This window comes from Rattus norvegicus, chromosome 16 (assembly GCF_036323735.1).
Source record: "Rattus norvegicus strain BN/NHsdMcwi chromosome 16, GRCr8, whole genome shotgun sequence".
Classification (NCBI taxonomy): domain Eukaryota; kingdom Metazoa; phylum Chordata; class Mammalia; order Rodentia; family Muridae; genus Rattus; species Rattus norvegicus.
In genome coordinates, this window is record NC_086034.1 from 34,783,972 (window position 1) to 34,790,655 (window position 6,684).

The following is a 6,684-nucleotide window of genomic DNA, read 5'->3' on the forward strand; positions in this document are numbered from 1 at the left end:
TTGGTCATAGGCTGACCCAGTCCAGATACCTCTTATGACAGAAGGATTCTGACCCATAAGAGAAAACAAAAAGTTACCCAGTCAAAACAGCTAAAGGGTGAATTGTCCATGGATTTTTGCAGAATTAGCTAAAACAATCTTAAATTGACTGAATGATACATCCTTGGTTAACAAAGCTTTCTATAACTGACTTTTGGCAAAGTTTGGGTTAGAAACTCAATGTGGTAATTAAACTATCAACTTATAAAGTCATGCATCTGAGCTTTTCAGATTGAGAACACCCCAATGCCCTTCCTACGTTGCAGCCAACAAGGTGAGAGATATGGTGATCTGCGAAGTACAATCTTTCTCAAAGAGTAGGACTATTGCATTGAGAAAAGATGAGGGAGATAAGAACAGAATACAGGCAAAGCATAAGGAGAAAGAATGTTGAACCACCACTGATTAAAAAATTGTATGGAAGTCTTCAGGATTTCAACTTATTCAGGAAACATGTAAAGGTCTTCATCTCCATATGACTTAGTTGACAAAGAGTATGGCCATTACTTCAGTTTCTTATCAGTTGTCTAGAGCACAGCACTATTGACATTTCCATTTGCCCAACTACTTGTTCTTGGGGACAACTACTCTGAACATTTTAGGATATTAAATAGCATCCCTGGCTTCTATCCAGTAGCATTCCTGACCTTATTTGGGACAACTACAATTATCCCCAGACATTGACAAATGTCCCTTGTGGGACACAATCACCTCCAATTGAACCACTATTCTGCAGTATAAATTCTTACTATATAAATATGTCCTTGACTGTAATATAGAACACTAAGACATCAGTGTACTGCACATAGCATCACTATATCATGAAAGGTGAGGTGCAATGTTAAAAATGACAACTGTGTCAGTTTTCTAGGGTTAGCTCCTAGACATACTCTGTACATTTTCTTTAGAATCACACCTAGGTAAATGTCATTGGAATTCAAGATATTGATCCTGAGCATGGTTATTGAGAGAGCAGCTTTCCATTTTATTAAAAGTATTGTCTTTTATCCCCCTTTAAACATTCTGTTTCTTCAGCACAGCACTAATCTCAAGTGTGTCTTACCTTCAAACTGTCTCCAAAGTCTGGGTTTGCCAATAAAAGAATTAGAGGGCTGATATCAGATAAATTACACACACACACACACACACACACACACACACACACACACACACACAGAGAGAGAGAGAGAGAGAGACAGAGACAGAGACAGAGAGAGACAGAGACAGAGAGAGACAGAGAGACTAATAATATGGGGTTGAGAGGAGGATGAATGTAACACTGACAACACTGACTTAGGGACATCTGTGTTTCCTATGGAATTTAATAAGATGTTACGGTACAACACTATGCCTTAGAAGTTTGTAGATTAAGTAACAACATAAAAATGTTATAAAACTAATGTGAACAAGTAGTGTGAGGAAAAAAATCACTTTACTGTTGTACTTACTTACTGGCCCAGTTTTGCTCATAAGCAGAGTTTTACTTGGGTTTCAGAGCGAAGATACCATATAAATATTTCATTCTCAGGGAAACAGAGACTCACAAAAAATATATGTTCTCTAGTTTCTGAAACTGAGTTCAGTGATTCTGAGGCTTATTGACAGTTTACTGTGGAGTGATTTATATTGTCACACTCGCGGATCCTCTGGTGTTTTAATAATTCGTATGATTTATAGGTTTGGATATGAATGGCTCAATGTCTTCATCATGTTACCTGATTCCCAAGCTCATCTTTTCCCTTTGAGTGAGGATTTGTATCTATGATTAATTCAGCAATTTCAACTGCAAAATATTTGTCCCATAATGAGTTCCCAGGTGGAGTGCAAGCTTTCAGAGAAGAGGAAAATTGGTCTGTCTTCCTTCAGCAGGGAGCCAGTGGAATAGCAGGAGTCGGTCCTTAGCTATCCTGGGATAACTGATGCAGTCCCCAAAGTGCATGCTAAAATGAGGCTGTCTTTCTGCTGCTGCTGCTTTCAGCTGAGAAATGGGAAAGCAATTTTGATCATTTTATAAGCCACCTTGTGTGGTCACTCTCTCACTCCAGGGCGGTCTTCTGGCTTGGGGGTTCCGTTTGTTTAACATTTCATACAGCATGACTCATCTATGGATTCAGTTCCTAAAACTTCTGCCAAGGTGGCCAAACAAACAAGTATGAGGTGGGTACTTCGCACTTCTTAAATATTTTAAATGTTGAAGAGATTGAGCACCAGGGGTCCCCTTGTCCCTTCTTTCTGTTGAACTTTTAGCATGGATAAGCTGAGATCATTTTCCTGCCAGATGTATCACTAACCATCATCCGTTTGAAGGCATTTCTAAAAATTTTCCTAGGCGTTATTATTGATGTTTGCCGAGGAGGTAGAGAAGGGATGCTGAGAAAGCATCTGGCTAAGTTATCCATTCTGTTTCGAGGGGTTATTCTAAGGCTCATTAACTCAGCATTCCCATCAGCCAATAACGAGCACCCTAGTGCAACTGCTCAAGGAGTGAACATGGTACTTCCTGTCTGTTGCCTTTATGGAGAAATCTTTAAAAAAAATCAATCCATGCAAGATAGTTTTAAGAGTATTACCGTTGAATGGCTTTTTCCATAACCCGTGTTTTGGTATAAAAAAACTTTAGTTCTGAGAAAATAAAGTAGTTATGAATCCCATAGACAAAAATATGGAAATATGAAAAGCATCTCTGTAAAGCAGAGTGAGTCATTTCATTGAGGGATAGGCTAGCATTTTGGTGGCTTGTCATAAATAGTGCCCTGGGACTAAGTAAACTGAATTTAATGATGAGTTTTACAAGGTAGTTTGTTCCTTCTTCTGGGCTCAATGACCTTTTCCCGAGAGAGGAATTCATGTGAAATCTACATCTCTCTTTTATATTCTTCCAAACCTTTAGCTCACTAACGAGGAACAGAAAAGATAGCAAGATAGTGGGGAGTAAAACACTAAACTGAAAGAGGATGAGGAGACAGGAGGGAGGGAGGGAGGGAGGTGGTTCTTATCCGGAGAACAATCAAATAGCATCCAAGAGACAGCTTTATCCTCTGGAGGGGTAATACAGAAATTTTGGTGGCTGAGGGAAGGAATATTTAGTGACCAATGCATAATACAGCCTGATAGGTAATCTAGTTTCCTCTGTTGAACCCATGGCTCTTCAATAAATGGTGCTACTGCTCATGTGTTACCTTGGCTACAATACCCTGATGCTTTCCTTGGTTACTCTTTTTGTTTCACTTCCTCCCTCACTGGTCATTTTCCTTTTGTTGATTTCTTTTTTTTTTGGAGCTGGGGACCGAACCCAGGGCCTTGCGCTTGCTAGGCAAGCACTCTACCACTGAGCTAAATCCCCAACCCCCTTTTGTTGATTTCTAAGGTATATCTATGTTTCCATCTTAATGGAATGCTCTGGATCTAATCACTACTGTCTTTTTACTATGGCTGACCAAGCATGCCTCTTTGCTGGTCTCACTGATTCTACTCTTGCCCTTTAAAGCACATCTGCTACAGTGTTGCTACAGATCTTTGTAAGTTAGAACATCATTTCTAGATATGTAATGGTTTATATATCTAGAAAGAACATGGACAACCTTTAAGTAACAGAAATCATTGTCATTTTACTGGGCTAAATAATATTTTATTTTATGCACACACACATATACACACATACATACAAACAATATTCATGCTGTAGATGTTAGGAGTTATAATGTTTTCAGTGGAACATTTGAGTCATCCTGGTTTCTTTATTTTTAGGTATTTTCTAGAAGTGGAATTTAATCAACATACCTTGGTATGCTAATGAGTAGAAATCCAAACACATCTCTTACTGTAAGATACATGCTTCTTAACTATTCTAGATTTCCGTGTTTAGTTGATGATTCTTTCAATCTTTTGAGTATTCATTTGAATTTAGAGAAACCTAGACATATGCCAGGCATTACTCTAGAAGTCGAGACAAAAATGGGCAAGTCTGGAATACTGGAGGCTTAGTTTCTGTGTGAGCTAAACTAAAATACTTATTTATTCTTATCTTATACAATTCATCCTAACCACAGCCTCGTCTTCCACTTCTCCCAGTCCCCCACACACCTCCTACTCCCTCAGATCCACTGCTTTTCTGTTTCCCTTTAGAAAAGAGCAGGCCTCTTAGGGATATGAACTGAACAAGGTTTAACAAGATTCAATATAACTTGGTATAAATTCTCATATAGACAAAATCCTCATAAGTCCTCACTAGACAAGGCAACTCAGTAAGAGGAATAGGGTTCCAAAAGTAGACAAAAGAGGCAGAAACACCCCTATTCCTACTGTTAGGAGTCCCATAAAACCTATAATTTAAGCAACCTGCTTTATGTTCAGTTTTTACCTCCAATGCTTGTCATGACATGGAAATGAGGATGGTAGAAATATGAGTAACTATATCATGGATAGTTAACAATTACATAGAAATTTTCATTACTGGAATTTTATTAAGACATTTGCATGCATTGTCTGATTATATGTTCATAGATGCCTGCAAGATAGGTGCTAACATTCCTGTTTTATATATGAGAAAGTTGATTCTCAGAAGTAATTTAGGCAATGGGACAAAGCTGTTGTGGGGACCCTCCCCTCCCCACCAGAATAGCTGTAGCCATTTTGTTCCATGCCCGACAGCTCTTTCCTATTGTTGCTATAATATGCCTGCTAGTCAGTGGCACACAAAGATGAACTTGACTCAGAACAAAGTCGTGCTGATCATGTGCCCTGTTTTGTTGTGTACATCCTGAGGTTTCTTAATCTTAAGAAGTTCCACAAAGCTTTATGTAGGATGCATCAAATCAAAGGTCACTATGAATTGTCATGTCTAAAATATCTTGAGTCAGAGCTGACCATTGGGAAGCACCTCCTGCACCTTCGTATTTGTGTTTTGTTTTTTGTTTTTCCTTTATAAGCAGACAGAAAAAGATGTTTATTGTCATAGTTTCAGCCCCCAATCTGGTCCCTGATCTGACCAGTATTAGGGTGTGTGCTCAGTAAACTATTGTTGCTGAACTGAGATCTGTGTTTATATTGTTTGTGTGGCAAATCCTGAACTCTAACAGTTGATTCCACAGAGGCTTTTTCCAGCTTTCTGCTTTTCCCTTTTCTGTTTCTTTTGCTATCTTTCCTTAATTCCTTTTCTCTTAACACTAGGGAAGTTTTATTAAAGTTTGAAAGGAAAACAACAAGACGAGCTAAGCTAAATCTTGGCAGCTGTCATGAGAAGGGGGTGGAGAGGAGGAAAAGAGAAAAATCACATCATTTATTTTATTTTTTTTTATTTATTTTTTTTTATTTGCCTCCACTCTTTCTTTTTTTTTTTTTTTTTTTTTATTAACTTGAGTATTTCTTATATACATTTCGAGTGTTATTCCCTTTCCCGGTTTCCGGGCAAACATCCCCCTCCCCCCTCCCCTTCCTTATGGGTGTTCCCCTCCCAACCCTCCCCCCATTGCCGCCCTCCCCCCATAGACTAGTTCACTGTGGGTTCAGTCTTAGCAGGACCCAGGGCTTCCCCTTCCACTGGTGCTCTTACTAGGATATTCATTGCTACCTATGGGGTCAGAGTCCAGGGTCAGTCCATGTATAGTCTTTAGGTAGTGACTTAGTCCCTGGAAGCTCTGGTTGCTTGGCATTGTTGTACTTTTGGGGTCTCGAGCCCCTTCAAGCTCTTCCAGTTCTTTCTCTGATTCCTTCAATAGGGGACCTATTCTCAGTTCAGTGGTTTGCTGCTGGCATTCGCCTCTATATTTGCTGTATTCTGGCTGTGTCTCTCAGGAGCGATCTACATCCGGCTCCTGTCGGTCTGCACTTCTTTGCTTCATCCATCTTGTCTAATTGGGTGGCTGTATATGTATGGGCCACATGTGGGGCAGGCTCTGAATGGGTGTTCCTTCAGTCTCTGTTTTAATCTTTGCCTCTCCCTTCCCTGCCAAGGGTATTCTTTTTCCTCATTTAAAGAAGGAGTGAAGCATTCACATTTTGATCATCCGTCTTGAGTTTCGTTTGTTCTAGGGATCTAGGGTAATTCAAGCATTTGGGCTAATAGCCACTTATCAATGAGTGCATACCATGTATGTCTTTCTGTGATTGGGTTAGCTCACTCAGGATGATATTTTCCAGTTCCAACCATTTGCCTACGAATTTCATAAACTCGTTGTTTTTGATAGCTGAGTAATATTCCATTGTGTAGATGTACCACATTTTCTGTATCCATTCCTCTGTTGAAGGGCATCTGGGTTCTTTCCAGCTTCTGGCTATTATAAATAAGGCTGCGATGAACATAGTGGAGCACGTGTCTCTTTTATATGTTGAGGCATCTTTTGGGTATATGCCCAAGAGAGGTATAGCTGGATCATCAGGCAGTTCAATGTCCAATTTTCTGAGGAACCTCCATACTGATTTCCAGAATGGTTTTACCAGTCTGCAATCCCACCAACAATGGAGGAGTGTTCCTCTTTCTCCACATCCTCGCCAGCATCTGCTGTCACCTGAGTTTTTGATCTTAGCCAATCGCACTGGTGTGAGGTGAAATCTCAGGGTTGTTTTGATTTGCATTTCCCTTATGACTAAAGATGTTGAACATTTCTTTAGGTGTTTCTCAGCCATTCGGCATTCCTCAGCTGTGAA